Source organism: Wyeomyia smithii, chromosome 2 (genome assembly GCF_029784165.1).
Source record: "Wyeomyia smithii strain HCP4-BCI-WySm-NY-G18 chromosome 2, ASM2978416v1, whole genome shotgun sequence".
Taxonomy (NCBI): Eukaryota; Metazoa; Arthropoda; class Insecta; order Diptera; family Culicidae; genus Wyeomyia; species Wyeomyia smithii.
The window spans coordinates 269,540,459-269,567,262 of record NC_073695.1 but is presented as its reverse complement, the minus strand read 5'-3'; the positions used below and the strand labels follow the sequence as shown (position 1 = coordinate 269,567,262).

Below are 26,804 nucleotides of genomic sequence, written 5' to 3'. Positions count from 1 at the left end.
TGAGTTGCTTTATTCTAGTTTGACGGTTACAATTGGAATGAATCATTTTTTCTCTCAACCACAGTTAGTGATTGCTGCGATTGATTGGAATGGAACACAAAATTTACAAGATCGTTAGATAAACGTATCGAAAGATTGAAATGACAAAATTCTGTTTGTATACAGGCAAAGACGAGTAATAGTTACATCACAGACAAACAGACTCGGTGACGATTTCATCGACCAGAAAAATAAGGATAATTTCGAAATTTTGCTTAGTGGACAAATATACCGCTAGTGTCGCTTTAAGCAAGCGTGCTCATTCATTATCAAAGACAAAAACCATCAGTAATACCGCTTGTGTTGATTCAAGCAAGCGTGCGCATTTATTAGTAAAGACAAAAACCGTTTTACGAAAATAATTTCATAAGTTATGTAACAAGTATCGAACAAGGACGAAGATTTTTCAGGATTTTTGTTCGAAGAGACACGTCTGTTTATCTGTGGTTACATAATCTTTGATATAGGTCATAATTCGAGATAAACGTACTCCAAATTTTGTAGCTTTTTTTATATAAACTATTTCTTTAGTAAATTTTATTGTATTCCCGAAAAAAATAACATCAAAAAAACCTCAAAAGTTGCTGTAATTGTACATAGAAATACCATAAGTTAACTACGTTTTTCATTGTAAATACATCAATTTTACATTAAATATCATTGTCCAGAACCATCAAAAACATTGTTTTTGTTATTTTTACCATGAGAAACACCGGAGCCGTGAGAGCACATTTAAGAAAATTATCGGGAGGATTATCACGATCGTGATATTCATCGCGATAATTTGCAAGAATGTGCTCTCAAAGCTCCGGTGTCTGAGTACACTAAAGTCGCTTTTGACGCGGGGGATACATGCCGCGTAAATAAAAACCGCGTAAATTCCGGAATCCGCGTAAAAAAACGCGTGAAATTCCGGAATCCGCGTAAAAAACCGTGTGAATTCCGGAATCCGCGTAAAAAAACGCGTAAATTCCGGAATCCGCGTAAAAAACCCGCGTAAAAAACCGCGTAAAATACCCTCTTTGACGAAGTTGTAAGTCTACTAAAGGACTTCAAGTTTTTCATACAAAGTTGTTCAAAAATGTGCACATTAAATGAGCTATCGGCTTGCAAAAATGAGCGCGAGTGACAATTTACATCCTTGTCCCCAAAGTTGATTTTTTATGATTCCTGAATATTTGACTAAAAAAATTTTTGTCCTAAATTGACGACAGATTCTGATTGTGAATAACACTGGTTGACAAAAGCGAAAAATGCTGACCATCAGCTCAAAATAGTTGCCCTAGAAAGATGACTGCTTTTAAACCATTCCTGTGAAATTTGGTGCCTCTAGCCAGTGTAGAAATGCGTCACCTTACGTCAAAGTATGTCATAGCAATACTAGAAAAGTCTCTGAAAAATGTTGAAAGCTAGGGGCACCAAAATTCACAGAGCTTTATAGCCACACCTGTGTTGACCAGTGTAATTCAATGTTTTTTTCATGCATGATGTCTGATGAATACTCGAATTATATAAATTTTCAGATGACGAAACGTTAGAAGCTAGGCTAAACAGTTTTTTTTAACAATGTTCTACAAAATCGTCACAATCCTCAATTGCTATGATAAGTTATCTTTATAGCCAATAAGTTAGCAGATGGGTTAGTTGTAAGATTGTTTCTCACTTCTTCACAGGTTACTTTTTTACTTTTATGGCAACAGGTCGTTAACGCCCTTCTGCCGAATCCAGAATACGTCTTCACATCACTTGATCTTGGGATAGTCTTCTCCAATCCACACATCCAACGAGTACGGGGTTTACCACGGAGTCGCCGACCTTTGTCGGGCTCTGTTGAATATTATCTTCGCTTTCGGTAGACCAACGTGGCGGAGCATAGACACTGCAGTAGAACACTCCGTTCACCTTGGCAACCGCGTACCCTTCGTTTGAGGTGGAAGCAACCTCCTGAACCGGGAACCCGCTCGTCGTCCATACGGCCGCCATACTGGACTTATCCGCAACCCAGTTACCGTTTCCGAGAGGAATACGGTAGGGGTCCGATACGTTGGCGATGTCCGACAGCGACTCAGTGACTGATTGGTATAGTATCTGCTGAACCGCATAGCAGTGGTTCAGGTTCGTTTGCGTTACCCTTATGCCCGTGGTTTCGCAGCCGGCTTACCAGCTGGGCACCTGGAGCCTCCCATAAAGTGTTTGGCATCCTGTTTTCTGGAACACACCATGCACTTGGGAGACTCCCCGCAACCCTTCACTTTATGGCCTGAACCACCGCAACGTCTGCATAACTGGCTCCTGTCGGGCCCCTTGCAGGTCCAGGACTTATGTCCTCCCTCGAAGCACCGGAAGCAAACGTCCGGTTGTTGGAATATACCCAGAGGGCACACTGACCAGCCGACCTTTAGCTTGCCTTCCTTTAGTGCCAGGTTCGCATCTGCCGATGCTAGTCGGAAGGTGGCCACCTGGGTCCCTGCTGGACATCACCACCCCGCACTTCTCTTTGAGGGCTTGTGCAACGTCGTAACCCTCGGTGATTTCATCAAGGTTGTTAAGCTGGAGAGTCATCTTGGAGGTGATTGCCCGAACCTGCACCTCTTTGCCTAGCACCTGCTCGGCTACCACCTTATAGGAAGCGCCCTTGTTCTTCTCTTCCTTTCCTCAAGAATCGTCTCGACAGCGCGAGATCGACGGATGGTCCTCACATCCGCCCCTAAATCCTTGAGCTGAGTTTCACTCCTCATTTTCTACAAGACTTCTGAGCAAGCATGAAATTTTCACCCACTAGCAATATTTCATGCAAATGTGTTCTTTGATTCATCAGCTATCGTTCAATTGTTTCCACTCGCGTACAAGTTTTCCATAGAAACTCTGCTGATTGTTTTTCGCTTCTAAGACTTCCGAATACCATAGAAGAAGACTGAATGATTCAAACACGATAGTATTTATTGTATCCAAACACGATAGTATTGATTGTGTTGCAAGTTCACTTGCTTTCAACAGTATCACGAGAATCTTTAAGATATTAGGCCAGTGGTACAATATTATGAATTCAAATGAACGTTAGATTGCGTTCAACTGTTTGCTTACCGGAGCAAGCAGGTATCATCAATGCTAACGGAAATTGTAACATGGTGCATCAGCATGTGATATTTGAAATCACCAAGAATCATCGTGGTATATCACGGTAAAAGCACGACGTGGAGTAGCCGAACTCCACCTACAAGCAACCAACATTTGAAAGAATCGTTGCGATCGCTTGAGTGCAATCGTTTACGATTCTTTCGTGAAAAACTCGTTATATGTTGCTCGCTCCGCCTAAAGCATGCAATACTGAAACAAAATCATCAAAGAAAGCTACCATATATTTCTTTGCTCTAAGTTGTCTCTTGCATGTGTGAAAATGTGTAACCTTTAATAGCGATGGTTTGCTGGGATTGAAAGCTTATGCTTTTTTATGCTTTTTTCCATCCTTGCTTCTGAGTACTTAGACCCGCCAGTCCTCGCTCCTGCTCCTCGCCTTTTCGACATTTGGCGAACGTTTTGTCGCCGCTCCGTCCTGGCGCTTTTTAACCTCCTTGCGCCCTTTTCCTACTACGGTAACCCATGGTTCTCCCGCAGTCGCCGCCCCAGTCGATGTTCCGGCCTTTGAGCCTGTTGGTGTGCTAGATCGTGAGGCTAGCTCCACCAACCGCTTCTTCACGTTATCGGGGGCCACTTCCCCCGGGGACTGCCTCGTTCGCTTACCGACCTGCCCCGTAGAGCAGATCGCGGCGAACGATGGCGTGTTAGCCTTTCCGCCACCGGGTTTCGCTGCATCCGTCTCCGCCTTTTTCAGCGGAGACCGCTAGATGCCACCTCTCGCAAAGGGATTTGGAAGCTCCTCCACACTCGTCACTTGTTTGCTTTATTCTATCCATTTTTGTTAATTGGGTCCCCCTCCAGCCACGTACTGGAAGGCCTGCTAAGTTTTACGGGACGGAGACCCCGGCACCGGTTGTTATCTCTCCGTTTCAAGCCGTTGTCACACGACCTTACTAAGGGAGATTAGCGCAGGTGCCAGCCCAGAATCGTGGTACGAAAAACGAAATCCGACTCAAATCATAAAAAAGTTGTGACCAGTTGCCGTAATTGGGAACTTGCTGGAATCAGCCCCAATTTGCGAGTAGTCTACTGTCCAGTGTTCGACCCTCACCACCCCTAGCCGATCTCCCGCTGCTGGTCCGGAACTGTCGGGTACTGTCAGTGGTCACGCACATATTGCATGACCTCGGCGGTCGCTAAGCTTGGCAAAATCCAAAGATTGACTTGCTCACTAGCTTGCGCATCGATTTGTGGAGCTATAAGAAGTACTCCATCAAAAGCCTTAGATGCAAGATTCCACCTTCTTCTACTTCATCAGCTGGTTCAACTAGAAGCGAAAAAAAGCCTTCTAAGGTTGAATCATTATTGAACCTAATAGAAGGCAACGAGGATTGGGTGGGAAAGAAACTAAACTTTGAAATTTCCTACAGAATACAAGTAAAAACGGAAAAGTTAGGAGCAAGGCCCAGAATTCGTGACAACTAACTTTGCTTCTACATAGATGGTTCTGAAATGATTCCGCGGAAGCGGGATTCACAGGACCAGGAAAAAATTTTTTTTTCCACATGGGACATTGGCCAACGGTATTCCAGGCGGAAATATACGCAATGATAGAATGCGCGAATACAAGTCTGGAAAGAAATTACCGGCACGCAAACAGCTGTACTTTCTGCGATAGTCAGGCAGCACTTTAAGTCTTGAATTCTCCTTTTTGTCACTCTAAACTAAACTATTGTAGGAATGCATCCTATCGCTCCGACCCGAATTGAGAGAAGAAGGAAATAGATAGGAAGGAAGAAAGAGAGAATGAAAAAAAAAAGAACCGAAAATATACTTAACAATGCTTAATTCGCCGAACTAAGTCGATTGGTATAGAACTCTTGGATCTCCGTGTCTGTTATAAAGCTATGTCCACTTAGAATCCGGAATAATAAAATTATCTGTATCTCGGTAACGGATTGACGTTCAAAATAGGTTAATACATATGCAGTGGCAACTCTCTAAATCTGGCCAAAACTTCATGGGCTTTAATGAAAGGTAGTACGCGATTTTAGAGTCATTCTCCATTGTACAGCTTCGAGTCCATCGTTTTATTCGTCACGGGCACTTTAGTCTTTGCTTCGCAGCTTACCAAATCATCAGTTTCTTGGGAAATTTTTCCATAAAAGCAAACTTAAACTTCCCAGGAACATCTCCTCGTACCGTCATCATGTAGAATATTTGGCTAAGAAGCTGTCCGAAATCTATTTTAACGTAGGTTTTATCGTCGATGAGCAGGCATCCTTGGAACTTCTTCAAAACCTGCTGGTGCAGTTCTCGAGCTCGAGTTTTGATGACAAAACTTCGCTTCAACGTTCTGTTTCTTTGCTTTCTGGCTCGATAAGAACGACATCCTGATTGCAAACGAATTCTTTGAACAGTACTGCAAGCAGCAGGGTATTTTTGTGTGATTTTTTCATCTTCCAGGGTTTGGTCTGACGGTTCTCAACATCTTCTGGTTTAGCTTGCGGTTATATGTTCCACTACGACGCTTACCTTGAGGCAATCGATTCACACTCTTTTGTTACCTGATACGTTTGAGCACATCATACACGGTTGATTTGGCGATTTTCAACGTTTTTGCGTTTTTTTATTGGGGACCACGTTGGATTATTATCAACGTGGGTGTGCATTTTTTTTTCTCCTCTCGGCTCCCATTCGGAATAACTTTTGATTCACTGCACGAAACACCATAAAATTTGAACCACAGAAAGTGGGCGTCCAGGTAAACAAACCGCTGTAAAAGAGTTCTTGCAGCTGTCACTTTCCATGCCGCTGCAACACAATAAGTGATTCCAGATTCTAACTGGACCAACCTTTACAACAGTAGAAACTCACATTATTGGTATTTACTTCATCATGAATAAGTTTTTCTTATGCGAGATTTTTCTGGGATAATAATACAAACTTCCTTCTCTTAAACCAATGGAACATTTGCCTCAAGCCATTCCTGTGTGTTCTTGGTGTTTTCTTAGGAATGTGTGCGCTATTTTATATCTTTCCCAGACTTTTTTTTTTGACTCAAAATATTGCTGATCTTGACATGTTTACAAGATGAATAATTGCAGTGAAACCGACACTGGCGCAAAGAGAATCTACCACAAAAAAGTACACTCTCTTATTCTGACATCCGTTGCCATACTATACAGCGTTATCAAATATGTAAGAACCGTGCATCGACAGAGATTATTACAGCGATTTGAAATGCAGATATTTCGCACGCAAATAGCATTCTCGATGATTGTATTTTACAGTTAAACAACACCCAATTTGATATAGTCTGGAGTTCTTCTCCTTATGAAACAAGTGCAACTAGGCCTACCGCAAGCTACAAAAAAAATACACTAGATCTTGCAGTTTAGATCAATATTACAAACATTCAGATTGGCCAATCAAATGATTTTGAGTTTTTATACAAATCGCAAGAGCATTTCAAAATAACAGGCTTGAGATAATCGAGTTCGATGCTCTTCACGCTTAACAGAGAAAAGAATCCATTTTTTCACAAAGCCCTTTTAAAATCTAAAAGGTCCGAATGCTGTAAATATCCGACGGAGACGCTAGCCGTTGGATTGTTACAAAAACACCACGCTCCTCCATAGGAAAGTAAAATCTCACGGGAATAGCAAACGTGGCACATACTTAATATTTGTAATACTTTCTGATTAGTAGCTTGGCTCATCCCGTAGCGAGCGTATCCTATCCGTACGGGTTTGACCCGTACCGGGAGACTATCTATACGGGCGCTCATGAATATGGACAAATGCAAGCGAAACGCTTTTTTAACCGTGGTAGAAGGGAGGAGGAGACAAAATTACCACAATATCAGTTCGAGCTCGAACTTTGTTAACTATCAAGGAAGGTTGTGGAAGAAGGTTCCTACCTAACAGCAGAAGGCTCGACCGTCTTCCTCAGCACCTTCGAGCACCCGAGCGCGATAGATCGTAGTAGTAGGCCTTGCCAAATGGGCATGGTGGGCGAAAGCACACGTTTGAAGCGGAAATGAATTACTACACTCACTAGCACCACTCCGCTTGGCGCCACCAAAGAACGAGCCTCCGTCGGGCCGCTCTGTGGCCGCTTTCCCTCCGCTCCACTTTCCGGAAGAAAGAGCAGAAGAATCAACAGGAACGAGCAACACACAGCGAGAACAAAAGGGGAAAATTCTGCTTCCTCATCGCAACAAACGCAACAAACGACACGGCTGTTGCTGCTGCTGCTGGCTGTGCTTGCGGAAAGCGCAACAAGCGGCACTTTCACGCGGCTCCCGCTTTGCTGGATTGCGAGGCGAGCTTTTAAGTCATCGTCCGGCGCAAATTTCAGTCAGTCGTCGACTTGCAGTCGAACCGTACGGAATTGGTCTTCTTTTCGCTCGACTAGCGGGACGCGGGATAGACACTTGCTTATCACTGCTGGTTGATCCTAGCAAAGGAACATTCAACAGTTGTGATTTTTTTTTGTTCTAAAGTGGTGATTGTGTAAAAATTGAGAAAAAATGGCAATGAAGAAATTTTTGAATAATGTCTAAAGGAAATTAACAGTTTAGCCAACAATTAAGACAGTGATTGGGCATTATTTTACCCCTTTTTCAGCGAGTGATTGGCGCTCAAAATTTCGTCCAATCGTTACGAATTAAAGTGTTCGTTTGTTTTAAGTGCCGCCGTTGGTTCCCGCGTGATTAATATCGGCGTGTTTGTTTATTGTTGTTTTTTGCGGGCTGGCCAGGCGCCACCGATTAAGAAGGACTGCACAGGAATCCTCGCGCTTCAGCAGCTGAGTCACCGATTCCCACCAGTGGCCGCGCCAACCAGCAGCGCGTGGAAGCCTAATTGAAAAGTAAATATAATTCCAGCTATCGTTGTTAAGTGTACCTTTGTCGCGCGTTGAACAAATCGCCACCATCAAAGTAATCATCGGCGTTTCTCCACGCCTGACTGCCGTTGTTGTTCGCCGTCGGAATGCCGTCGGTGTCTCGCAAGTACCGTCCATTTATCTACGGCCTAAAATTGTAAGAAAGTAACGAAAGTGTTGCGGCAGATATTATGCAAAATTATCATCCACTAATTGTCTGCTGCACGTTCTTGGTGACGAATCGCTTGCTTGCTAGCGCGGAGCAGTCAGTCAGCCGTCCGCGCTAATTGTCTAATTGGTGATAGAAATCGATTGACCGCAGCCGTCGCCTACTTTTTAAGTCGCGCATCTGGGTCCGGACAAAAGTTGAGCACATTTTCAATTTTCTTCCAAGACAAACAAACTGTTTATCACCTAGGTAACATTCTACGCTGGACTAATTAAACTCAGAATTGCCATTTAGAATTTTAATTGAGCAGATTTGAATGAAAGTGATCTTTACAACACAAGCTAGTCAGTGCGATTCGATCAGAATCGGTTCTATGGAGAAGATCAAATTTTACTACCTTGTAAAGTAGCTTTTAATGGGCATTAGGAAGCGTGGAATTTTATGGCTAGAATTGTTCAATCATTACTGTCTAGTAGTCTCTAATGCCGGGGTGATTATTTTTGAAGTGGCAAACAATGCGACGTACGTGATTAACATGGAATTGCCATTACAAGTCGGGCCAGATTATTCAGGTGCTTGACAATAGTTCCGTTTCGAATGATATGACAAAGACACAGTTGAGTAATTCTAAAGACAAATAAGAAAAAAAGTGATAAAATGCAAACAAAATATAGAAAACTATCAATGAAAGACGGAAAGGAAAAATAATTGTCTCAATATAATTGAGTGTTCCAAGAAAGTGTTATTAAAACGTTTTTGAGGCTTTTCAAAAAGTGCCAAACACCAACTGTTTTTATATACCACATTTTTTGCACCAGAAATGCGAAGAATTTTGAAAGTGAGTTTTTATGGTTACTTGCAACTTGGATCAATGTCATTCTAGAATATAATTTTGTTTTACTTTTTCAGTTTCAATATTCAGTACCTATCTAATTTTCAACATAATATATACACTCTCAAATGTTTATCGATGGTTATTTTTACTCTTGTCTAATTTAGAAGAAAATTTTGAGTAATATTTATTGACCATAGACAGAAATATTGAGTGATAAAAATTGAATTGTAAAAAAGTGATTCGGTGAATATTTTTTTCACATTACGGTTAACCCAGCATATGTTTGTAGAAGACGACGACTTTGAAATTCTGTTGGAAAATTTCAGAATCGATGGAGGTCGAAAGCAAGGATTTTAAATGCGTTGAATTTATTTTTAGTCCACACAAAATGATCATTTTTTTACATCAAAATGCAAAAAAAGTCTCACAAACGCCAATTAAAATAGTCTTTCAGGGGTTTAGGCTCGATTGGAAATATTGCCAACATTTATTTCTAACTTTTCCTGTCGCTAGAAGCGGCTTCCAGCAATTAATGGAAATTTTTAAATTTTTCAAGCTTTATTAGTGATTTTGGGCTTAAGCAAATGTTGTCGTTAACGTTAACGTCGTTTTCGGGTCTTTGAAGTTGCAATTTTTAGACTCAAATAGAGTTATATTTTATATATCTTTATCCTTAGCAACTTAAAATGTCTTTCCTAGTTTTGATTCAGCTTCAAAATCATTTGTTACTCTTTTTTGGCCTTAGAAAATTTTCAAAGTTTAAAATGTTTAATGATATTTATTTTTGCTTCTTCAGAAAACGGTTTCCACTGAATTAGTGAGAATTTAGAATCCTTGTTTGCGATTTTCAATGATTTAAGATTAATTCGAAAATTATCGGAATATATATAGTTTGCTTGTCTTTCAGTCACGCGCACGACAAACGAAAGTTACTCAAATTGCCTTTTTCCCAAGCAAACTCTGAACCTGAGGTACACTAAAGTTTGTAATTTTTTTTAGTGTAGCAACGCAAACACTCCTGTTCTGACTACAAGTTACCTTTGCTTTTAGTCCTCCACTCACCTCCTCTCGCCTGGTATGCAGAAATTCGCAAGGAAATCAAAGCTAACTGCGTCTTAACTAATATTCGGCACACGTGTTAAATTAGCACATGGCTATAGGTTCTGATGCAGGTGCATCGACAAGAACCGCCAAAAACACAATAAAGGGCGGAAGGCAGTTTTACAATGTAGGAAAGACATAGTATCAAAGATATCAAGCATGTAAATGAAATCTAAAGTTACCCAAACCACTGTCAGTTGATTACTTGAAGGTTACTTTATAGTTACATGTCCGATAAGTTCTGTAAAGTCATGGCATTGCCATCAAAATTAGGTTGTCAAGTTATGGAATAAGGCAGTACCTGTTGTAATTCGTTGAGGATAGACTATAAAAAAGTCAAGAACATGATGGGGACTATGAACCTTTTGCTCGAGAAAATAAGCAGTTTGGAATTTTCTAAGTGTGCAGTGTAAGTGTATTTATAAAAATTAAAGAGAACCGGGTGTAACTCGGCAAAGCTATTTTATGCAGAACACCATATCGAGTTTCAAGTTAAGCTTATGACGCGTGACAAGCCGCACTTGAAACCCATCCAACTTTCTTTCTCTTTCTAAAATTTACAAAATTTAGGTCTCAAGAAGTTTTAATAGATTAATTTAATAGAAAGATAGAGCAATATGACTTTTTTTCATATTTTTAAAAACTGTATCGACATTCAACCTACACAGGGCATACTGCACATATTGTACTTAAAATTAATTTTTTAAGTATACTACGACGTTCAAGATGTACGGAGAAAGGGATAATTTATTTGCTGATACGTGAAAATTTTAGCTGTTACAAAAAAAAAATAGAGAATAAGATAAACCCATTCCCGACGGGTGACATTAAAACTTTGATTCAAGTTCAATAATTATACTAGAAATTGATCTTCAATATGCAAAAAAGTTTGTGTTAATGGTGTATATAGTTGATGAGTAATAAGAGTTTGAAGTACATTTTTTGAGCTAAAAACTGATTTCTCTCCGCCGGGATCAGGTTGAGCTATTGGTCATTATTTTTAAACATTATGTACTATTTTGATTTAAGATATTCTTGAATATCGACATGAAAGTTTCAAAGTTTTAAAAATTAAACATAGGTTTATCTACTATCCTGCAAATGCGCTACAGTAAGCCAACTTTTTATTTTTTTATCAAATAAAGTTTGTTTGTTTATGTAGAAGAAGACGAAAACAAAGAAGTAGACAAAGGTGGTGGAAATGGGATGAGGATTGTTATGTTGTTACGCAACACTAGAAAAGGTTTCTGTGATGGAACGCAGATGACAGATGTTTCATGCGCGTCATTTATCATGTGTGAAGTTATATCGGGGTATTAGAGAGGGATTTGAACTACCCATCAATGACAGTACTTCGTTATACCAAGCTTTGCTATTGTTAATAACAAATTGCAGAGACAAACTTTCGCATGTATGAATATTTTTTTTGAGCAATCCAATATTTTTTCATGAGCAATGGTTTTTGTAAATTGTTTTTTTTTTTTAATCACATTCATCGTTAGAAAACAGTTTTTCGAAAATAATCAAAGAATGGAGAAAAAGTCCTTAGATATTGGAGAAAACAGCTGTGCAGATTCGTTTTCGAGTAAGCAATCAATCCACGCGTTTTTATGATCTACTGAACGAAGGATTTATCGCAATTCAGATAATTAATTAAGTTTTAAACCAGCTCTGGCCATCTGCAACGTATTGTCGATAGTATCATAGTTACATCTTGAACTTCAACTCGATATTTCAAAATAAATATTCATCATGTTAGATTAAATACCAACTTTTAATAGTCCAGAATGCATTTGAAAGTGTATATTTGTATACATATATATATATATATATATATATATATATATATATATATATATATATATATATATATATATATATATATATATATATATATATATATGTATATATATATATATATATATATATATATATATATATATATACATATATATATATATATATATATATATATATATATATATATATATATATATTTGTATATCTCTTCTGGCCTTTTACTTTTGGCTTATTTTCTGTCGTTCCTAGATTTTGAAAATGTTAGTCAAAATAAACTTTAGAGCATATTTGTAATATATTTAATTTGATTTTTGTAATGATCTCTCTGTGATTTCAAGCTTCTTTCTTTCTGTTTTTTTTTCTCAAATCACTTTTTGTTCAAATTTGAAATTTAAAATGAAACAACATAAATTTTCAAATTGCGTTTAAGGGTTGCTTATTTTTTTCTAATTGCCATTTTAAAGTTTTGCAATAATACTGCGAATAAATAAAAAGTGTAAAATTTAGGTTAACATCTTATTCGGTTTTATGTTTGAAATAATCAATAAAACTCAATCAAAGTTCCATACCATTTGAAGAAGCTAGGTAAAGTAAACTTTAGCGCAAATCTATTTTTTTGTCTGTTTTTTTTCTGGCTTTTGTGCGATTTCAATATTTTATTTCTTTCGTTTTGAATAATTTTTGATCAGATTTCATTCTTTCCTAACACACAAGTAGTTCTTTATCCTATTCCATTGTCTTGTTCCCTATTTTATCTCCAGCAATGTGAGAAAGGGCATTGAGGAAAATCAACAAAAGTCAAAATTGACAATTGACTACTTTGTGTTGGGAATACTTTTTGCGGTTTTAATTTCTTATTAGACATTGGAGTGCGAGGTGCCAAATCTTCTCTTTTTCTTTTTCAGTATATAAAAGTGGAGTTTTGTAAAGCAGTTGATTTTGTTCAGTGAAAATATATTCTAGTTTATTCCACAAAAATGTTTGTTATACATACAAAACCTTTTGTTATTTTCTGCAACGAAACCAATGCGTAATAAATATGAAGGTACTTTCAAAACTGTCAAAATTGTTCTAGATTTCTTTTCGTATATGTAACGAAAGGTCTCAAAAATGAACGTAATCAATCGTACAAACAAACGCTACATAATGTAAATAGTACGAAAGATTAGTAAGCTTACGCAATATATACATTATACATTATACGAAATCAAAAATAACAAAACACAAAAATTTTGTTCATGAAATTACTCCTTTTTTTGTTGCATGTACAAAACAACTACGTGCTTCTACTGAAACTCTCGTACCACTAACGAACTTAAGTAGTACGGTTTAAAAACTGTTCGTAAACTTTTGACTTGAACGGATCTTTCGTGAATTCTTAAATTATATTTCGTACAATGTACAAACAGTTATGCACGCTGCATACATTTTTCGTACTGTTCTGAATGGACTTTACTATCGAAAAGGAAACAAAGTTCTGTTTTTCACTTTGTGTTTCCCCTCATTGAATTACTCCAATTTTTTTTCTAAACCATGAAAAAAAAACATGAACAGCGAAGGCTGTTATTTTTTTGTTTATTGAATTCTGATTTTTTTGAAAGAAGTAAATTTTCATAAGGTTTCAAAATTACACTTTTAATTTAGATTTGACAGCAGAAGTATATTCATTCATTTTTTAGATCAAGATGTTTTAAATAACCAAAAATGATAGCAAACTGATTAAAGTTCAGGCATCGGCAGCTGGTTGCGTAGATCTTCGGATTTTCGCAGCTAAAAAATATGAATGTAATTAAAAAAAATTGGGCAGTTCTATATTATAAACACCAAGAAGTTTCCAACTTACCGTTGAGTTTTTTAAGGTAGTAAAAAGTATCAACGTATCAACGTTGAAAGAAGCCATATAAAGATTAACGCACTTGTAGAATTCTCTATTTAGAAAATCCTACAAGTGCTCACACTTGGTTAGAAAATTATGTATCATGTTCAACCGCGTTGCAGTGCATCCAACCCAATGCGCAAGCTTTTCTTCATAGCTCATGGCTACCATGATACCTCAGAACATGGATATGCAATTCTTCGTCTTCGGCTGTACAGGTTTTTGACGGGTTGTCAACTTCGAACTTCGTGCTTTCCTCTAAGCTTTGTTTGCGATAGAGATTACCTAAAAATTTTCATTTTTATTAAACACTTTGGGCAGCTTCAGTCATTTTTCCAAAATTGGATGAGTTTTCGCCAGTCCGTGCACGCGCCAATGCAACCATGGAAAGCAGAGGACTAAGTGTATTGGAACGAAAGTTTGTATGTCCTAATAAACAACTCACCAATGTTTTATTCCCAGCTTGATTCCCTGGTTTCCTGGTATTTACAGCGATTAATCTCCGGTACAATAATCTTGCAATAAATTAAAAAAAAAAAAACACTGGTTTCTTTGTTTTTCGCGCAACAACCGTGTTTTCACGTATCAACAGAATGAAGCAATGACGACGCATTGAATGAACACTTCGTGATGGAATCAGGGTATTAAGTATTTTGAATTTTATTCACAAAACTACGTGAAATATGAACAGTCATAATTTTTTATGCTAATTTTTCCTCTAAATCAAAATGTTAAGCGAGGATTTATGCTTTTTATTACATTCAAATGTTGGTTAATGTTCAGGAAAGAATTTTGGGGAGAAGTAATTGTAATCCGATAATTTAAAAAATGGTGTGCAAAATATTAACTTTTTATGTTTAATTCTAAAAATTGTGGTATCATTGACAAAACAACGTGAAACATATGAGTGGGAGTTACCCTACACACTAATATAGACAACTACAGAAGGACGCTAACTACTCTCGGATTACGCCCGGCAGACCCCTGTTTACAGCACGGCAAGGTACTTTTATCAAACTTTCGAATCTTTACTAGTGCACTACAAAAATAAAAAAAAAACTAAATAAGAACTGTTCCACTTTTTACAGCTAGAGGAGAACCGCGACCTAACCTTAACCTTAACAATTTATCCACAAACATGACATAAAAGTTATCGAACCAACTTAACGCCGCAATATCGTTCACAAACGAACGAAAGAAACGCACAAATTTAAACTGATTCATGTAAACGATTATTCAGCGCGAGTGGTGAGCAGCTGTCATGTTGGGTACACGCTCCTACGTGAGTATCTAAAATCAGGGTTATTTTTGTTTGTACCCAGAATTAGGGAAAGTTTCCACTCGATGCTAAAGTTGCAACCGCACAGATTACAGACATAACAAAATTCATACCTTTCTATGATATGTGATTATTGCTGCAATAAAATGTTTGTTGATGTCCAGAGACGTCCTTTGAGGGGGAATTATAGGAATCTGATAGCTAAAAATCAAGACACAAAACACAAAATTACGCAAAACATAATAATGACTTTTAATAATTAATCGCTTCTTAATCAAAATTCAAAGCGATGGCATATGTTTTTTTGCATCAGAATTTTCGTTAATGCTCAGGAAAGATATTTGAGGAGAAATTATGGAAATTAAATAAATATTATCGCAACCTTTATTCATAAAACTTCGTTAAACATGCAAAATTATGGATAATAAAGGTTCCCAAATTGATAAACACTTTAATAACATCAGACTGTTTGATTCAATTGTACACACAAAGTGATGATCCCTATGGAGCGTTGTGAGCAAATCCCGTTACTGAAGAGCACAATCAGAAAATTTCCACTTCTCAGTATCAACAAACCTTTCTCGTGTATGAAAATCCACATGTAATCGCTACATCTTTCAATGTAGAGAAGAACTAAGCGTGAACGCTTATGCTCAATTCTTTTCACGTCGATTTTTAACGACGCACCAAAAGTGACGTAAAAAAGAGGTTTTACTGTTGTACACGACTGTAGAATAACCAGAATATCACTCAATACGGACACCATCTTGAATTCCATGATGATAACTTCCGCTTTCTGGCGAACAGCCCAAGATTGTCAAATACCTTCCGATATTGGTGTTTCCAGAAACAGGATGATACCCAAAGGCCATGAATCATTTACAAGAGCCATTTTTAATTCTGAGCGGTAGTTATTTCCAAAATTGGAAACCGACCTTCGAGGTGGCTGATGAGCTAGTGGAATATAGTGAATGATTGTGAGTTTTGAGAGCCACGCCTCCCGGACGAACACATACGATTCGCATAGATTTTCTAGGATTACTCACATTGGAATCGTGAGCGCCCTCGATGAGGAATCCTGAACGTAAAAAGCTGGATGGGATTAGGATTCTTGAATTAGAATCGTGTAGTGAGAATTCATCGGATTCAGCAGGATTCCACATTAAAATCCGATGATTTTTCATAACACGATTCTCATTCAAGAATCCTAGTCCTATATACAGGGCATTCCTGAGTATTCTTTTTCTAGAATACCTCATAGAGGACGCTTACGAATCCGATGTGAGGAATCCTAGGAAATCTATGCGTATTGTATGTGTTCGTCCGGATATATATGAATTGATTCTACCCGGAACGTCAAGCGGACGAACACACAGGTTACGCATGGATTCCCTAGAATTCCTTACATTGGAATTGCAAGCGTCCGGGAAAAGGAATTCTGAAAAAAGAATCCCCAAGAATACCCTGTCTATGGGACTAGGATTCTTGAATAAGAATCGTGTTATGATAATTCTTCGAATACAGAATCTTTCACTTTAACCATTATGTGCTCGACAGGGTACCAGGGTGAAGTAAAATTATAATTCTTGCATCTTTTGCAATCTTCATCCGATTTCGATAGTTTTAATGCCCCGAGGGAATAATGCCCCGAAGGAATAATTGATTTAAATTTTTTCCATTTTTAAGTGTTTTAGTGATATGCTCTCGAAATGATTCTTCCGGAACAGATTCCGGAGAGGGTTCTGGTGAAAACAATTAAATAAAACGTAATCAAATACCACATAACACAGGTTTTTGCGGAACCGGGATGACGTCCAAGACCGAAAAACGACCCCTGACGTCAGTTTGAATTCCAAAATGGCTATTTCCGATTTGCTTAGGGGCCATCCACATACCACGTGGACAGATTTTTAACGATCACTCCCCCCCTCCCTCCCGTGGACAAATGCCCATATAAATTCTTTTTTTTTGTAAGGACCGTGGACATTCCACAACCCCTCCCCCCCAAGCTGTTCACGTGGTGTGTAGATGGCCCCTTGAACAACCTAAAATGGCCGATTATAACGCAATGTGGAAAATTTTGGAATCGGGCTGATGATAAATTGGGAATCATATCTTTTGTGGCCTCTGTGTGTTGAAAAGGTTTTGTAGATATGTTGTGAACCCTTCGGAAATTTAAAATAAAATAAGATATAATCTTTTTGTTCTTGTTGACAGAGGTACTATTAAGTTTCTTAGGGGATAATTTAGTTTTTTTTCTTAACTTCTGTTCTAAATCGCACTTCCAATTAAGCTGTGAGCTACATTCTCTCATCCATCTACTTTTCCCACTTTGTCTTTTTCTATCAATTCAACTATTGCGCTGAATTTTAATCGTTTTCATTTTGACGTTTTGTTCTAGTTTGAATAACTTCAACTATTACCGGTTTCCATATGTCAAAACGCAAAAACAAATGAGTTCAACAATATTTTCAATATACTGAAAAAGTACATTCTTGCGAACCTTTTAATTCTGGAGTTCCTGTATGACAAAAGACTTATGTAAAACTCAATTAGTACAAGTTATTAAAAATCGAAATGCAAAATTCCAGAAAAAATGTATAGCAAAAGGAGTATAGCAATTTTTACTCTACATTATCATGTAAAATCATTAGTTTGTTCATCAATAACACTGGTAATCACAGGTTCTGCTCAACCTGAAAAAAATGAAAGATTATAGCTTTTAAACCGTTCCTGTGAATTTTGGTGCCCCCAGTAAAGATAACTTTTCAGAGTTTTCCCGTAAGTAACCGTAGAAGCGAAGAGTCCAGCAAGCAAATACTCTGCGGTTTTTTGTCGCACTTCTGCATTCACAAAGGGCATCAAAATCTACAGGAATGGTTAATGAGCTATAATCTTTTTAGGGCAACTTTTTTTGAGCTCGAAAACAACATTTTTACGCTTTCTCGCTCGATTTCCCGAGTCATTTCTCAGTTCCCAATGATTTCCGATTTTGCCGGTTCGATAGCCAGGAGAGTTTGGTGGAAAATGCCGAAAATTAAAGTTTTTATCAGAAAATATTTGAGCTTAATTGCCCAAGAAGTCAAAATGGTTTGTTTGATTTATGTGGTGTTTTTAGCAAAGTTGTAGATTTGGTTTGATTTTTTCTTCTCGAAAAAAAAAAAAACAATTATTTTTTACGGTGTACATTTAAAGACGAAACTACTCTCTACAACTTCGCCTCTAAAAATATTTCTAATTATCGAGACCATTTTTACATAGCCCTTTTTCAAAATGAGTCATGATTCAAAAAACCTAATAATAATAGCACAAAATGTCATTTATAATTCATAGAAATATCTGTGCAAAGTTTCAGTCTGATCAAAATTGTCTATTAAAATCGCTGTCGAATATATAAATTTACTGAATAAACTAAAACTTACTTTTCATAAACAGCAAATAGTTCAATTAGTATATAAACAGTACATGTCAATTGTTCCATGTATCAAATCATGTCAGGTGGATAAAATATGATAAATAAAACTGAATTTTGTAGTTTCCTGATTATTTCAGTACAAAATCACAAAACTACATATTTTCAAAAAATGTCTAAAAACTAGTCGTCCTTCAAGCTCTTAGTACTACATTCTCAGAACAAAGCTGCCTGAATCTATACACGATGTAACATTCATTTCAGCATGCACAGATTTTGGGAAAAAGAGGTCAAATTGGAGGCGCACTTTGGCGTATTTCCAAGGAAACCTAAATTTTCTCAGTCTCTCATCAGGTTTCAACTTTGCTCTTCGACTTTTGTGCTCTACATTTTAAGAGTAACATGCATGGTTCGGTTTTGTTTCGAATGATAAAATTCAAATCGTCGACATCTTTGGTTTTCATTGTCAAGATTGCAAGTGCACTCAATCATGGTTCACATGGTTCTGGAAGATATTATAAATTCGGAAACACATTCGAAGTGAGATTTTGTTCTGTCGATATTAAGCTCAGAAATATTGCGGGAATGCAATAAATCAAACAGAAACCTCAATTGGTGCTTCTTTATTGCCAAACAATTGTTTCGAGAAAATTTCTACAGCCGGATGCTGGAACAGCGAAATGTTTATAAGTATACATTTGATGATCGGAAAGGGTGTAGTGCAAAGCCACAACCGCAAGTTTGACGTAAAACAACATAAGGCTGTTTGTTACATTAAATGCATTGTTGCATTCGAGAGTGACCGCAAATGATAAGTTCGCAACAAACTTCTCCTCTACAATAATTCTTTGAATTATAGAACAGGGGTTTTCAGACTTTTTGCTCAGCGGAGCACTTTTTCAGGCGGAGCACCTGCATTTCGTGCCGGAAGTCAATGTTAGCCTGGTATTTATCGATAAAAATGTTAATGATGATTCGAAGAGGAAGGTGGTACAAAACTTGAAAAAAGTGAGCAGTGAAAACGACTATTCAAGAGTGAAAAAATTTTCGTCTGTAAAAACCTAGTGGACTCACAAAGAAGTCACTAAAGTTTTTTCAATAGACTGCGGCTTGATATCAAGTTTTTTTATTCATGAAAATCCCAAGGTATAACATATAATGACAAAACTGCTGTGTTCGTCGCGGTGGTGATGATGGATTTTTTTTCCTTTATGCTGTTGTAGCTTAAAAAATAATAGAAAGTGACTACATAAGTTCACTGTGTCGAAAGCCTTCGAAAAGTCCAATAAAATTAGAACAACGGGCCGACCACCATCAAGTACAAGACCAATATCATCAATTATTTTTAGCATCGCGGTTTTTGGGCTGTGTTTAGTCCGATAGCCGGACTGAAACTGATTAAACAGGTTCTTCCTGGTTATATAATCACAAAGGTCCATTCTGATTATTTTTTCTAAAATCTTAGAAAAAGCGCAAAGGATGCTTATGGGTCGCAGATTATTTATCGTGTTAGAGTTGGATTTTTTCTTAATAGGTATAATCTTAAATTTTTTCCAAGCATCAGGAAAAACACTTGTTGTTATTATAGAACTGAAAAGATGTGTTATAGGCTCAACCAAAATAGGGCAAATATTTTTTATGAATTTCATTGGTATTAAATCGACTCCCATAGCATTAGAACTAATTGAGTACATAGCTTTAATGACATCAATTTGATTAACTATACCAAAATAAAAAGCATCGTTATTGAATTCGTATGTTCCGAGGGTACTAGAAAAAGGCGAGTTGTTTTGAGAAAAATGACTACAAAATTTGTGATAAATTTCATCAGCAGTAAAATTGTTTGGTGTTTGCGATGATGATTGACCAACTCCTAGAGTTTTCAGTTTTTTCCACAATTCCTTAGGAGGCACATTCATGTCAAGGCGGGAGGTAAAATAATTTTGTTTAGCTGTGCGAAATAGTCGGTTCACCTGATTTCGAATTTTTTTAAACTCAAGATGAACACCCGCATTTTTACTTTTTTTAATTCCTTGTACAATATATCACGATTAACAATTGCCATACTTATGGTTGTATTGAACCAAGGATTACGCTTTTCGTGACACGAAATAGTACGGGTGGGAACAAAAGTATCGTGAAGATTCAACAATACTTCATTGAAGAATTCCAACTGCAAATTAGGGTCATCAATTCGGTAGAAAGCACTCCAGTCAAATGCATTGAAGGCTTCTATCAACGGATCAATTTGTATGGCGTTATAATCACGATTACCTTAGGAGTGGGTGAAAAAGAGAAATCAAGAGGTGCGAAAATTAAATCATGGTTGGAGAAAACGGGTGCTTCGATTTGGTTGAACCGTAACACTTTCGACGGATCATTAGTTAGGATTAAATCTAACAATGACGCTGCATTTCTATGGAAAAAAGTTGGTTCATTACCAAAACAGTGTAGGCAATGAGTGGTAATAAGACTGTTAAGCCTGACAGTTTTCGGTGATGAATTGTTTAGCAAATTTGTGTTAAAATCACCTAAAAAGAAAATGTGTTGATAGGCAGATCCATATGTAGACAGTATGTTCTCCATAATATCTGTACAGTCCAACTCAGGAGGGTTGTAAATTGCAGACATCATAAGTTTTTGGTTTTGAACAAATATTTCAATTGTAATGAATTCCGTGCAGGCAATGCCTGTCTGATTATTTGACTTGGTAGGCATATTAAAAGCAAGATCATTTTTAATATATATTACGATCCCACCTCCAAGCCGCCCGATGCGGTCATGTCTAATTATATTGTAGCCGTCGATAGCTATAACTGAGTTATTGATAGTTTCATTCAACCAGGTTTTCACTCACACATACAATATCAACATTACTAATGGTCACAATCTGCCGTAACTCCTCAATTTTACATAGTTTCCGAGCACAAATACTCTGGCTATTTACACAACATATGGATAGTTTTCCATCATACAACGCGGATTTCATTACGGTACCAGGAATGCACCAGCTCGTCGAAGTGTAGGGACCAGACTCATTATCCATTGGGTAAAATTGAAGACGACACAGCAAAATAGAAAAAGTAGTTATTGAGCATTTCTTCGAGAACAAATTTAACCTCTTCATTACTAATAACTTAATATCGCTAAATATGTGATGCAAACAGTAACAACAGTTTATTTAGGTTTCTACTTCATAATCAGCGGTTTCCAAGTATGAACAACTCAGCAGCAGCAAGTCAACCAGCAGGCAAGCCAGCACCAACAGCAACGGCAGCACCAACAGCATCAACAACTCAGCAGCATCACGAACAGACTTTTAGGAGAGGAATGCAAGGAACGCAGGGATAGGAGAGAAAGGAAAAACAGAAACTAGAAAGGATAGGATTCAAACTGGTCGGTTAAAATCACTCTCTGACGATACAGCAATCTCTTTATCTTCTCCACTTCTCTTCACGAACAATAATCCACCACGCGTGAACACTCCATTCAGCTTTCCTTCCTTCTTTAGTTTCAGGGCTTTAGATCGCAAGTCTCTGACGCACGGTCCTAAGTTTTCGTTGATGTATATGCGTGTATTGACGGTAGCAATGGGCGATCTTTGAGAAAAAATCGATTCGCCTAAATCGATTAATCAAAATCGGGAAAATCGATTTACAAAAAAATCGGACCAGAAAAATCGATTTAACAAAAAATCGATTTTTGATCGGTATGAGCTTTTAAGGCCCTTTCTTGGCTATATTTATGGAGATTTTGTTAAGTTTGCGTTTTCTGGTTTATCAATCTTTTTCAACGAGTTTTCGTATACAACAGGTGATCCATCTACTAACGATACGGCCACATACATAAGACATACGTAACACTGGCGATTTTTTTTTGATACACGTTGCCCCACAGTACCTAGTATTTCGTCCTGTCAAACTACTCGACAAATAATGAACGATATGAATTTTCCTTTTTCGGCTTTATAGAGCCTCAAAGAAAATCCCATAAGGAACTGTCAAAAAATTCTTTACAGTATCAGTGCAGCATTTTTCGAGTGGGAACGAGACAAATGCAGGGCTGCGCAGGTACACTGCCTTCATAAACTACTCAAACAGTGATTTTATTCAGATGATGGTACCATTCGAGTTGTTCATTTTGTATTGGAAAATTTCTCCCTGAGTGTTACGTATGTCTTATGTATGTGATACGGCTTTTTTAGTTTCTAGCCATCTTCTTTTACCGCGTGTACCCTTCTGGCGGTATTTTTTTCTACTAAGAGTTTTCGTTGTCGGCCATCCCATTGTTTCGGATTCACTAAGAGCAATGAAAACCTGTATAATTCATAAAGAAATCGGAACATCCGAAGCACAAACTTAAATAAACAAAAGCGCGACATAATGCAGAACAGAAAACAGCACGGCATATACACGAGCATTCAATTCAACTTTTTCAATGTTTGAGTTAACGACCACCTCCCCATAATTGAAAAATAGGCGCATATGCCATTTTTACCTAAATCAAAAAACTGGTGCATATTCCATTTTTACCTAAATCGGGACAGCAGTTTTTCATGATAGTAAACACCCACAACGATAGTAAACAACGTCTCAACGGAAGCCAACTGTAAAAAAGTGCACTTGCAGAGGTGGCAAATATGAAATAATGTTGGCTTATATCCAAAATGGAAAATTCAATAACCAATGTAATGCAAAATTTCAACTCTATCGGAATTCGGGAGTATTTGGTCAAAATTTCACTTTTTCGACTTATGAAGAAAAGCACAGTTTGTAATAGTTTTTTTGTGCCAAATATCTTATGCCTTGTTCACACTATAGCAGATAACACGTGACATCGGGTATCTTGAAATTAGAACCCAAACATCTAGTTTTCACGGGAAATTTGGAGTATGAGGTTTAAAATCAAGATACACCATGTAAACGGGTTATTAGAAATGTATGTAATGTAAATCGAAATTTTGCTAACTGTTCGTGAGGACCAAACTTTGAACATTACTTTTAAATAAAACTCGAAAAGTCAATTTCCATTGTCACCCAAATGTATACCAATCAGTTAGTAACGATTGTATACAATATACGTCAAGCTTTCGAGACGGTCTTGTGGTATGATAATTAGAGACGCCAGGTAAGCGATCGTAAGCTTGTTGCATCAAATTTTGCTTTTTTACGAAGAATATTTGCTGCGAATAAAATTGTTTTTTGACCGCAAAAACAATGTTAACGATCCTATGATCAAAAATTGGACCTGTTGCCTTTTGTTGAGAATATTTACATTCTAAGACATGCTATTCAGATCGAGGTGCAAACTTGTCTCGTCGTCCTTTTCATCCTCGCTTGTGGTTTCATACTGTTACGATATATTTCACAACGTATGCGTATTAGCAAAATTTCATACGGGTTTGTCATCTGATGTCGCGTTCACAAAGGCAAAAAAATGGTTACTGCGTTAAAAATACTTTAGTGTGCGGATTTTAGGTTCGCACGGTAATTTGGCTGCGGATGATATTTCAACTCAACGAAAAAGTTCCAGCATATATAAGGGGCGAAAAAAATTGTCATGGACGTACACAATTGTTTGAACCAACAAAAACATTTGAAATGCGTTTTTCTCGGTTTCATGTCTATTGAATTTTAGTCCATTTTTCAATTATGGTCATCCCGGTAAAAAAATTGACACATTTTTCAGTTTAGATTACGTTGGCAACAATAAATGCAATCACTACTTGTCCTCAATCCTTTTTGCACACATTTATTTTTCCGGCCGGAAAAAAAACGATTTTACCATCCAAAGGATCGATTCAGTAAAAAATCGCGGGCAGAAAAATCGATCTAGAAAATCGATAAATCACCCCGAAAAGATCGATTTTGCAAAAATCGGATCGATCTTGCCCATTGCTAATTGACGGAGAACCCTATCTCCGAGAGTGACAGTGAGCGAGAACGTAAGTAACGTGAGTAAAACTCATTGCGCTGGACAGTTATTGCGAATTGAAGCATAATCCATGGGCGCAACTACGGGGGGGGGGGGGCTAGGGGGGGCTGAAGCCCCCCCTAGAAAGTGCTTAGCACCCCCTAGAATTTTCCAGAGAATGATTGTATTCAATATATCTACATTCCATATTACTTATCAGAGCATCAAAATCAACACAAATTGAGATGTCGTCATTCATTGGCTAAGAACTAGTTCTGTACCCAGAATCGATTCTCAACCCTTGCTCTCTTACTCACTTTACCAGTCAGACGAGAGCTGTAATAACTCGTGATGTATCAAGAAGTCGCCATTTTACTTGGTTTTGGGCTGTGTTTCACCCGTTCCCCAGACGTCTCATCACTCGCAAGTCTCTTTCGATCTGGTCGAGCCATCATGCACGCCGCGCCTTTTAATTCCTTGTGCCGGTAGGGTTGCTGAAGAGAAGTGAATTCACAGGGTTGTCGTCCGGCATTCTTACGATGTGACCGGCCCACCGCAACCTGTTGTCTTTCGCCAGGTGTGCAATGGGGTTCTCTCCAAGCAGCGCTTGTAGCTCATGGTTCATGCGCTGTCGCCATTATCCGTCGTCCGCTTGTGCTCCACCGTAGATAGTCACCTTCTGTTCACCGATAGGCACCTTCTGTTCGAAAACACCAAAAGGACTTCCGTAGAGGACTACCGGTTATATCAGGGTTTTGTAGTTTTTTGTATCGAAGTGGTCATGTCCAGTGTGTCGAACAGTTGACATTTTTGCATGACACCGTATCGAAAAATACTGTTGCCTCTCTCGCAGACTGCGACAGCAGCGTTCAACTGTACGCCTCTCTATTTGAGAGAATCGTGTGACTTAAAGCCAACACGGATGGTTAACGATTCTCTTTTGTGCCGATCTCCAGCCGCTTCGATATCTCGACTGTCGCATTGTGCGAATGACAATAATTGGTAATCATGCGACAGTTTAGCACAGTAATAAGATGGAAAATTAATAATTACTATGTATGTACTGCCGAAAAATATCATCAATCGTGTACACCGGAAAATTTGAATCTCAACTTCTAAACCTTTTCATTCAAAAATAGTTCGCTGTAGCGAAAGTCTCATCCAAATTTTGCATATTTAATCAAAAACAGGACAATAAAAGCATGAATCTTACAAATTCAATTAACGTCCTCGTGCCCAAATAAAAATTGACGCTAAGAAAATTGATTCCACTTCAATTCGTAATAAATGCAATAAATACTACAGACAGCTACAGTCAATAACACACGATCTATACAATGACAACAATATAAAAAGAAGTGAGCGAGAGAATTGTTGTTCATATTGAATTCGTGACAAAAAGCAAGAGATAAAGCAGATCGTATGAAACTTCGGTAGCGGCTACTGTCGCGTAGTGTTTCGTTGCACAGAGGTAATCACAAAATTCTTGCTGCTGTCGTGTGAATACTGTAGTGTACCAGTACATTTCCCTACCCTGGTCATGTCCGATCATCACTGTGATAGGTGCGTACGTTCTTAATGTCTGAGAAGAACGGGCCGTCGTTGAGAACGTGGTCAATTTGTTTTGCTGCACGTTGGTCGAGGAAAGAAAGGACTTTGGACTGCTTATCCGCGGGAAGCTGCGAGGTTGGTGCATAGCAGGCTGTGCGGGCCGATAACCGGCTTATATAAGTCTTTCCTTCCGTCATGTCCCCAACGACGATCTTGATGTCTCTACGCGAGCAGCTATCGCGCCTTGCGGCCACAAATCCACCGTACCTTCTCTCCTGAGCTTCTAATCGTCGTCCTTAAGCAGGTATTAGACGACGCAAATATTTGCTATTTTTGGTACGATTTTTATTTGCACAAAATAAATTCTGTATTGAAAAATAGCAAATATTTGCTTCGTCTAATGCCTGCTTTATTTCGTCGGCTGGGTTTTGAATTCTTGATTCTCCGTAGTATGTTGATTTTAGTATGCTGCCTTACTAGGGCTGCGATGCCTAGTCTCGCGACGGAGCTGCCGCCATAGATGTAGCTGGCGAGACACCGCATTTCATAGTTCAACCGTCCGGTCCGGATCAGTCGCTGTTTGAGCCGCCCCTAGCCTGTGGGGTAGACGCGCAGACAAGCTGCTCTCCAAGGAGAACAACTACCCCTTCCTGTCAGCATAGCATTTTCCTTGGTTGCTCGTATACCAGTCGGTACCACGTGGAGGTAGGAATAGGGCATTATGCCTTGAACCACACTGGGCTCTATTTTAATCAACTAGTACGGGTTAACTGTTAAAAAACACTGCCCAGCCGTTTACCAAATCTGGCTCTCCTCAATAACGAATCAGTGTTGCTGAAAGAGCTTGGCGTTGACGGTATG

General features: G+C 38.1%; 1 protein-coding gene across 1 annotated transcript in view; it reads left to right on the top strand.

The window, feature by feature from the left end:
- Positions 1-7,493: 7,493 nt before the first annotated feature.
- LOC129725907 (sodium-dependent serotonin transporter) overlaps positions 7,494-26,804 on the top strand; it is a 138,124-nt gene continuing 118,813 nt past the window's right edge. The window contains exon 1 of the mRNA XM_055682336.1: positions 7,494-7,992. The gene's annotated coding sequence lies outside the window, so the exon portion shown is untranslated. The remainder of the gene's footprint in view (positions 7,993-26,804) is intronic.